The sequence below is a fragment of the Protomyctophum bolini genome (assembly GCF_963924005.1).
Source record: "Protomyctophum bolini genome assembly, chromosome: 17".
NCBI classification, from domain to species: domain Eukaryota; kingdom Metazoa; phylum Chordata; class Actinopteri; order Myctophiformes; family Myctophidae; genus Protomyctophum; species Protomyctophum bolini.
In genome coordinates this window covers 8,907,721-8,918,487 of record NC_137878.1, presented here as the reverse complement: position 1 = coordinate 8,918,487, position 10,767 = coordinate 8,907,721, and the positions used below count along the sequence as shown (strand labels likewise).

At 35.8% G+C, this 10,767-nt stretch overlaps 1 protein-coding gene across 1 annotated transcript in view; it reads left to right on the top strand.

Annotated features, from left to right (window-relative positions):
- The window catches only part of dync1i1a (dynein cytoplasmic 1 intermediate chain 1a), a 71,286-nt gene that overhangs the window by 43,223 nt on the left and 17,296 nt on the right, over positions 1–10,767 (top strand). The gene's annotated exons all lie outside the window — the stretch shown is intronic.

The following is a 10,767-nucleotide window of genomic DNA, read 5'->3' as shown; positions in this document are numbered from 1 at the left end:
ACCAATGGTTCCAGCAGCCAGCAGCCTCCCCTCCGACAGACAGCCAACAACACACACTCATTCCTCCTCCTACTCCTCCTCCTCCTCGGTGGTGCAGGAAAAAGTACTCAGATGTTTTACTTAAGTACTGTACTTATATGTAAAATGTCGAGGTGTTTGTACTCTGCTCGAGTATATTCCCAATTTCCGACGCTTTTATACTTCTGCGCTACTATATACATCTCGGTTTCCAAGTACTGTACTTTTTTACTCTCTCAATACATTTATTTGAAAAACTTTTGTTATACTATTATGGTTACTTTGTAGTTTCTGATTATTATTATTATTATTAGGCTACAAAACATAACCACTTCAGCCCCCCGTATACATTTTAGGCCATTTGAAAATAGCCCGATGCGACGCATTTTGTGAGCTTTGTGTATAGATCTGCTATTTTCTAACGATTTTCTAATACATTTGACAACTTGGTATACATTCTGCAACAACGAGCGCTTTTATACTTTAGCCACCTTTAGTACCTTTTGACGCCGATACCTTTTGCACTTTTTAAGTACTTTTTAAGTACTTTTTTTCCTCGTCCTCCTCTCGGTCGGGAGGAGAACACAGATGTGTAGGAGACTGCGAACGAACCCAGAGAGCCCCAAACCCTCAGTCCACACACTCAGTCCCAGAGCTGGAGATAAAAATAAAGTTGAAAAAAAAAAAGGAAAAATATGAGTTTTTGATTTCGGTCCAAGGGGGGACAAGTTTCCCCAACACGTTTGGAAAGGTTGGGAAAAACTTTAACCCATTCTGACCTGAGATCAGATTCATACGAGGTTTCCACTGGACACACACTGGTCTGATGAACCCATTCTGACCTGAGATCAGATTCATACGAGGTTTCCACTGGACACACACACACCGGTCTGATTAACCCATTCTGACCTGAGATCAGATTTAAAAAAATGTCAGTCGTTCTTCGATTTTTCAAAAATAGCAGACCTACAAGCTCGTAGCGCGCCACTCGGTGGCGCGCTATGAGCTTGTAGATCTGCTATTTTTCAATAGCTAAAGCATAACATGATGCTAACACCAAAATGGGTTCCCGTTCAGAATGGGTTAAAGTGAAAGTGACAATCTGTGTGTTTTTTTTAGTAGTTGCACAGCACATCTCTAAGGCTGACACGCCAATGAGTCGACGTTTTTTTTTTTTTTTTTTTTTTTACATTCTCTTCGAGTTCAAATAGAACAGCGACTTAAAAGAGACGCAAGGTTTTATTCAACTTGAAAAGAGCACACCTATTAAAGATGGAGTGCTCTGAAGTGTTTCATGTTGCTATGAGGTGACGGTATACTTCATTATCAAGGCTATAGACCCCTTGTTGTGGTCGTCATGTGCAATGATGTCTTCTCTTTTGTATTTAGGGGTTTCTTCCTGGAGGCTGAAACCTTGACAGTCAAATGTGGCAGTGGAAAAAAAAACCAGTTATATAGTGACATCACAATATCATCCCCCAACCCCTCCCCCTTTATCATACAACAACAGCTGTGGGTGCGGCTTCAGTTCAGGTGGATCACATACCCATCACCACCCTCCAGGCAAAGCAGGCATATACTTAATGAACTGATTGGTGTGTCCACATATAACAATGACATTTTAACAAAATTCTCTAGCTTGTAGATCTGCTATTTTTGAAAAATCTTGAAAATGTTGCGCAAATCTTTGAATATATTCTTTCAGAGCAAACGTTTCTTTTTTTTTTTAACTCAAATCTTTAATTGCTTCTTGGGGGGGGGGGGGGGGGGGTCCCTGCATGAAACAACAGGGTCCTTCACATGAAATAGTTTGAGCACCACTGATACAGAAACATAGGTTTTTCAGAAAACTGTCATGAATTAGAAGACACCTTTTTTGAATGTTGACCTCAGGTCTTATAATGGATGCTAAAACATCAGGCATACCAGCCATAAGCTCAGATCTGGCTCGTGTGCGGCGTGTGTGTGTGTGTGTGTGTGTGTCCGTCCCATGCACATGCTGCCTCTTTATCCTATAGCCTGGGCTGCCATCCCGCGTCTAGGAAAAACCTCCTCTGATCTTAGTTGGCATGTCGCGGCGATAATGAAGGGGTGGTGATGACCTCAGAGATTCTACTATATAAACTCATGGTTAATATGTATATATATATATATACCCATCTTGAACAGTGGCGGCTGGTGATTTTCCCCCACAGGGGGGCGCTATATATATATATATATATATATATATAATATAATAATATATGTATATTATATGTATGCAAAGCACCTGACGAAGCCTATACACGGCGAAACGCGCCGTGCAAATAAAGCAATGAAGCAAAACTATAATAGTGTCCTGAGCGTCTCTGGAGTGTAGTGTAGTGTAGTGTGTGTGTGTGTGTGTGTGTGTGTGTGTGTGTGTGTGTGTCTGTGTGTGCGCACGTGTTCGATCGCCCCGGTAACATATAGGGATGAAATAATCCTCCACTCTTCCTCTCTCTCTCTCTCTTTGTTTCCATGGTTACGGTCGGTGTAACCATGGCCCCTTCAACCTTAACCCATTCTGACCGGGAACCCATTTTGGTGTTAGCATCATGTTATGCTTTAGCTATTGAAAAATAGCAGATCTACAAGCTCATAGCGCGCCACCGAGTGGCGCGCTATGAGCTTGTAGGTCTGCTATTTTTGAAAAATCAAAGAACGACTGACATTTTTAGAATCTGATCTCAGGTCAGAATGGGTTCATCAGACCAGTGTGTGTCCAGTGGAAACCTCGTATGAATCTGATCTCAGGTCAGAATGGGTTAATATAATGGCACCTTAAAGACCCTCTCCAACTTATTCTCTCCCCTTCCTCTCATCTCATTTGCTGCTTTGTTCTTCTGACCCCCCGTCCTATAATAATGTCCATATGAACGCAGTGGGTTTTCAACCGGCGGTCCGGGGACCACCGGTGGTCCGCGAGGGAGTTTCAGGTTGTCCCCCCGTGCAGCTAAGAGTTGTTAACCAAATGAACCCTTATATAGATCTTTAACTCTTGAGAGCGTGAAATGAGAGCAAAATGGTCCATTTGCTTTCATGTTATACGCCCTCGAGAGTTAAATGTACTGTTAAACATCTGCATATGCTTACTTTAATTTACAAGAAGTCTACACAATTAGAGTAGAGAAGAATTGTTATTTTGATCAACGTTTTGCCTGTTGTCTCTCATTGTGGACGAAATCTTATCCGACGATATGGGCTATAGCCCATGGTCCAAAATGATGAGAAACGAGGATAACTTTTTTTTTCAAAATTTCAAAAAACATGGGCTATAACCCATCGTTTTTTTCATTTTTTCATTTTTTTCAAATCCTCAAAAATGATGAAAAACGGCGTGCTATAGTATGCCGTACAATATGGGCTATAGCCCATGGTCCAAAATGATGAAAAACGAGGATTAAAAAAAAGAATAATAATAAAAAAAACGATGGGCTATAACCCATCGTTTTTTGTTTTTTTTCCAAATCCTCAAAAATGATGAAAAACGGCGTGCTACAGTATGCCGTACGATATGGGCTATCAGACGAGCGTCTAAAAAATTGATAAAAAACGTCTAAAAATAGACGTCTAAAACACATCTAAAATAGACGTGTTTTAGACGAGTGTTTTAACGAGGATTCAAAAAAAATTAAATAAAAAAAACGATGGGCTATAACCCTTGGGTATGAGAGGCTAACGGTGGTTCTTATCCGACGATATGGGCTATAGCCCATGGTCCAAAATGAAGAGAAACGAGGATAACTTTTTTTTTCAAAATTAAAAAAAACATGGGCTATAACCCATCGTTTTTTTTCATTTTTTTCAAATCCTCAAAAATGATGAAAAACGGTGTGCTATAGTATGCCGTACGATATGGGCTATAGCCCATGGTCCAAAATGATGAGAAAATAGGATAACTTTTTTTTTCAAAATAAAAAAAAACATGGGCTATAACCCATCGTTTTTTTCATTTTTTCATTTTTTTCAAATCCTCAAAAATGATGAAAAACGGCGTGCTATAGTATGCCGTATGATATGGGCTAAAGCCCATGGTCCAAAATGATGAGAAACGAGGATAACTTTTTTTTCAAAATTTCAAAAAACATGGGCTATAACCCATCGTTTTTTTCATTTTTTTCAAATCCTCAAAAATGATGAAAAGCGGCGTGCTATAGTATGCCGTACGATATAGGCTATAGCCCATGGTCCAAAATGATGAGAAACGAGGATAACTTTTTTTTTCAAAATTTCAAAAAACATGGGCTATAACCCATCGTTTTTTTCATTTATTCATTTTTTTCAAATCCTCAAAAATGATGAAAAACGGCGTGCTATAGTATGCCGTACAATATGGGCTATAGCCCATGGTCCAAAATGATGAAAAACGAGGATTAAAAAAAAGAATAATAATAAAAAAAACGATGGGCTATAACCCATCGTTTTTTTTTTTTTTTTCAAATCCTCAAAAATGATGAAAAACGGCGTGCTACAGTATGCCGTACGATATGGGCTATCAGACGAGCGTCTAAAAAATTGATAAAAAACGTCTAAAAATAGACGTCTAAAACACATCTAAAATAGACGTGTTTTAGACGAGTGTTTTAACGAGGATTCAAAAAAAATTAAATAAAAAAAACGATGGGCTATAACCCTTGGGTATGAGAGGCTAACGGTGGTTCTTATCCGACGATATGGGCTATAGCCCATGGTCCAAAATGAAGAGAAACGAGGATAACTTTTTTTTTCAAAATTTAAAAAAACATGGGCTATAACCCATCGTTTTTTTCATTTTTTTCAAATCCTCAAAATTGATGAAAAACGGTGTGCTATAGTATGCCGTACGATATGGGCTATAGCCCATGGTCCAAAATGATGAGAAAATAGGATAACTTTTTTTTTCAAAATAAAAAAAAACATGGGCAAAACCCATCGTTTTTTTCATTTTTTCATTTTTTTCAAATCCTCAAAAATGATGAAAAACGGCGTGCTATAGTATGCCGTATGATATGGGCTATAGCCCATGGTCCAAAATGATGAGAAACGAGGATAACTTTTTTTTTTTTAAATTTCAAAAAACATGGGCTATAACCCATCGTTTTTTTCATTTTTTTCAAATCCTCAAAAATGATGAAAAGCGGCGTGCTATAGTATGCCGTACGATATGGGCTATAGCCCATGGTCCAAAATGATGAGAAACGAGGATAACCTTTATTTTCAAAATTTCAAAAAACATGGGCTATAACCCATCGTTTTTTTTATTTTTTCATTTTTTTCAAATCCTCAAAAATGATGAAAAACGGCGTGCTATAGTATGCCGTACAATATGGGCTATAGCCCATGGTCCAAAATGATGAAAAACGAGGATTAAAAAAAATAAATAAATAAAAAAAACGATGGGCTATAACCCATCGTTTTTTGTTTTTTTTTCAAATCCTCAAAAATGATGAAAAACGGCGTGCTACAGTATGCCGTACGATATGGGCTATCAGACGAGCGTCTAAAAAATTGATAAAAAACGTCTAAAAATAGACGTCTAAAACACGTCTAAAATAGACGTGTTTTAGACGAGTGTTTTAACGAGGATTCAAAAAAAATTAAATAAAAAAAACGATGGGCTATAACCCTTGGGTATGAGAGGCTAACGGTGGTTCTTATCCGACGATATGGGCTATAGCCCATGGTCCAAAATGATGAGAAACGAGGATAACTTTTTTTTTCAAAACTTCAAAAAACATGGGCTATAACCCATTGTTTTTTCATTTTTTCATTTTTTTTAAATCCTCAAAAATGATGAAAAACGGCGTGCTATAGTATGCCGTACGATATGGGCTATAGCCCATGGTCCAAAATGATGAGAAACGAGGATAACTTTTTTTTTCAAAATTTAAAAAAACATGGGCTATAACCCATCGTTTTTTTCATTTTTTTCAAATCCTCAAAAATGATGAAAAACGGTGTGCTATAGTATGCCGTACGATATGGGCTATAGCCCATGGTCCAAAATGATGAGAAAAATAGGATAACTTTTTTTTTCAAAATAAAAAAAAAACATGGGCTATAACCCATCGTTTTTTTTCATTTTTTCATTTTTTTCAAATCCTCAAAAATGATGAAAAACGGCGTGCTATAGTATGCCGTATGATATGGGCTATAGCCCATGGTCCAAAATGATGAGAAACGAGGATAACTTTTTTTTCAAAATTTCAAAAAACATGGGCTATAACCCATCGTTTTTTTCATTTTTTTCAAATCCTCAAAAATGATGAAAAGCGGCGTGCTATAGTATGCCGTACGATATGGGCTATAGCCCATGGTCCAAAATGATGAGAAACGAGGATAACTTTTTTTTTCAAAATTTCAAAAAACATGGGCTATAACCCATCGTTTTTTTCATTTTTTCATTTTTTTCAAATCCTCAAAAATGATGAAAAACGGCGTGCTATAGTATGCCGTACAATATGGGCTATAGCCCATGGTCCAAAATGATGAAAAACGAGGATTAAAAAAAATAAATAAATAAAAAAAACGATGGGCTATAACCCATCGTTTTTTTTATTTTTTTCAAATCCTCAAAAATGATGAAAAACGGCGTGCTACAGTATGCCGTACGATATGGGCTATCAGACGAGCGTCTAAAAAATTGATAAAAAACGTCTAAAAATAGACGTCTAAAACACGTCTAAAATAAACGTGTTTTAGACGAGTGTTTTAACGAGGATTCAAAAAAAATTAAATAAAAAAAACGATGGGCTATAACCCTTGGGTATGAGAGGCTAACGGTGGTTCTTATCCGACGATATGGGCTATAGCCCATGGTCCAAAATGATGAGAAACGAGGATAACTTTTTTTTTCAAAACTTCAAAAAACATGGGCTATAACCCATTGTTTTTTCATTTTTTCATTTTTTTTAAATCCTCAAAAATGATGAAAAACGGCGTGCTATAGTATGCCGTACGATATGGGCTATAGCCCATGGTCCAAAATGATGAGAAACGAGGATAACTTTTTTTTTCAAAATTTCAAAAAACATGGGCTATAACCCATCGTTTTTTTCATTTTTTCATTTTTTTCAAATCCTCAAAAATGATGAAAAACGGCGTGCTATAGTATGCCGTACAATATGGGCTATAGCCCATGGTCCAAAATGATGAAAAACGAGGATTAAAAAAAAGAATAATAATAAAAAAAACGATGGGCTATAACCCATCGTTTTTTTTTTTTTTTTTCAAATCCTCAAAAATGATGAAAAACGGCGTGCTACAGTATGCCGTACGATATGGGCTATCAGACGAGCGTCTAAAAAATTGATAAAAAACGTCTAAAAATAGACGTCTAAAACACATCTAAAATAGACGTGTTTTAGACGAGTGTTTTAACGAGGATTCAAAAAAAATTAAATAAAAAAAACGATGGGCTATAACCCATTGTTTTTTCATTTTTTCATTTTTTTTAAATCCTCAAAAATGATGAAAAACGGCGTGCTATAGTATGCCGTACGATATGGGCTATAGCCCATGGTCCAAAATGATGAGAAACGAGGATAACTTTTTTTTTCAAAATTTAAAAAAACATGGGCTATAACCCATCGTTTTTTTCATTTTTTTCAAATCCTCAAAAATGATGAAAAACGGTGTGCTATAGTATGCCGTACGATATGGGCTATAGCCCATGGTCCAAAATGATGAGAAAATAGGATAACTTTTTTTTTCAAAATAAAAAAAAACATGGGCTATAACCCATCGTTTTTTTTATTTTTTCATTTTTTTCAAATCCTCAAAAATGATGAAAAACGGCGTGCTATAGTATGCCGTATGATATGGGCTATAGCCCATGGTCCAAAATGATGAGAAACGAGGATAACTTTTTTTTCAAAATTTCAAAAAACATGGGCTATAACCCATCGTTTTTTTCATTTTTTTCAAATCCTCAAAAATGATGAAAAGCGGCGTGCTATAGTATGCCGTACGATATGGGCTATAGCCCATGGTCCAAAATGATGAGAAACGAGGATAACTTTTTTTTTCAAAATTTCAAAAAACATGGGCTATAACCCATCGTTTTTTTCATTTTTTCATTTTTTTCAAATCCTCAAAAATGATGAAAAACGGCGTGCTATAGTATGCCATACAATATGGGCTATAGCCCATGGTCCAAAATGATGAAAAACGAGGATTAAAAAAAAGAATAATAATAAAAAAAACGATGGGCTATAACCCATCGTTTTTTGTTTTTTTTTCAAATCCTCAAAAATGATGAAAAACGGCGTGCTACAGTATGCCGTACGATATGGGCTATCAGACGAGCGTCTAAAAAATTGATAAAAAACGTCTAAAAATAGACGTCTAAAACACATCTAAAATAGACGTGTTTTAGACGAGTGTTTTAACGAGGATTCAAAAAAAATTAAATAAAAAAAACGATGGGCTATAACCCTTGGGTATGAGAGGCTAACGGTGGTTCTTATCCGACGATATGGGCTATAGCCCATGGTCCAAAATGAAGAGAAACGAGGATAACTTTTTTTTTCAAAATTTAAAAAAACATGGGCTATAACCCATCGTTTTTTTCATTTTTTTCAAATCCTCAAAAATGATGAAAAACGGTGTGCTATAGTATGCCGTACGATATGGGCTATAGCCCATGGTCCAAAATGATGAGAAAATAGGATAACTTTTTTTTTCAAAATAAAAAAAAACATGGGCTATAACCCATCGTTTTTTTCATTTTTTTCAAATCCTCAAAAATGATGAAAAACGGCGTGCTATAGTATGCCGTACGATATGGGCTATAGCCCATGGTCCAAAATGATGAGAAACGAGGATAACTTTTTTTTTCAAAATTTCAAAAAACATGGGCTATAACCCATCGTTTTTTTCATTTTTTCATTTTTTTCAAATCCTAAAAAATGATGAAAAACGGCGTGCTATAATATGCCGTACGATATGGGCTATAGCCCATGGTCCAAAATGATGAAAAACGAGGATTAAAAAAATAATAATAATAAAAAAAACGATGGGCTATAACCCATCGTTTTTTGTTTTTTTTTCAAATCCTCAAAAATGATGAAAAACGGCGTGCTACAGTATGCCGTACGATATGGGCTATCAGACGAGCGTCTAAAAAATTGATAAAAAACGTCTAAAAATAGACGTCTAAAACACATCTAAAATAGACGTGTTTTAGACGAGTGTTTTAACGAGGATTCAAAAAAAATTAAATAAAAAAAACGATGGGCTATAACCCTTGGGTATGAGAGGCTAACGGTGGTTCTTATCCGACGATATGGGCTATAGCCCATGGTCCAAAATGAAGAGAAACGAGGATAACTTTTTTTTTCAAAATTTAAAAAAACATGGGCTATAACCCATCGTTTTTTTCATTTTTTTCAAATCCTCAAAAATGATGAAAAACGGTGTGCTATAGTATGCCGTACGATATGGGCTATAGCCCATGGTCCAAAATGATGAGAAAATAGGATAACTTTTTTTTTCAAAATAAAAAAAAACATGGGCTATAACCCATCGTTTTTTTCATTTTTTTCAAATCCTCAAAAATGATGAAAAACGGCGTGCTATAGTATGCCGTACGATATGGGCTATAGCCCATGGTCCAAAATGATGAGAAACGAGGATAACTTTTTTTTTCAAAATTTCAAAAAACATGGGCTATAACCCATCGTTTTTTTCATTTTTTCATTTTTTTCAAATCCTAAAAAATGATGAAAAACGGCGTGCTATAATATGCCGTACGATATGGGATATAGCCCATGGTCCAAAATGATGAAAAACGAGGATTAAAAAAATAATAATAATAAAAAAAACGATGGGCTATAACCCATCGTTTTTTGTTTTTTTTTCAAATCCTCAAAAATGATGAAAAACGGCGTGCTACAGTATGCCGTACGATATGGGCTATCAGACGAGCGTCTAAAAAATTGATAAAAAACGTCTAAAAATAGACGTCTAAAACACGTCTAAAATAGACGTGTTTTAGACGAGTGTTTTAACGAGGATTCAAAAAAAATTAAATAAAAAAAACGATGGGCTATAACCCTTGGGTATGAGAGGCTAACGGTGGTTCTTATCCGACGATATGGGCTATAGCCCATGGTCCAAAATGATGAGAAACGAGGATAACTTTTTTTTTCAAAATTTCAAAAAACATGGGCTATAACCCATCGTTTTTTTCATTTTTTCATTTTTTTCAAATCCTAAAAAATGATGAAAAACGGCGTGCTATAGTATGCCGTACAATATGGGCTATAGCCCATGGTCCAAAATGTTGAAAAACGAGGATTAAAAAAATAATAATAAAAAAAAAAAACGATGGGCTATAACCCATCGTTTTTTTCATTTTTTTCAAATCCTCAAAAATGATGAAAAACGGTGTGCTATAGTATGCCGTACGATATGGGCTATAGCCCATGGTCCAAAATGATGAGAAAATAGGATAACTTTTTTTTTCAAAATAAAAAAAAACATGGGCTATAACCCATCGTTTTTTTTATTTTTTCATTTTTTTCAAATCCTCAAAAATGATGAAAAACGGCGTGCTATAGTATGCCGTATGATATGGGCTATAGCCCATGGTCCAAAATGATGAGAAACGAGGATAACTTTTTTTTCAAAATTTCAAAAAACATGGGCTATAACCCATCGTTTTTTTCATTTTTTTCAAATCCTCAAAAATGATGAAAAGCGGCGTGCTATAGTATGCCGTACGATATGGGCTATAGCCCATGGTCC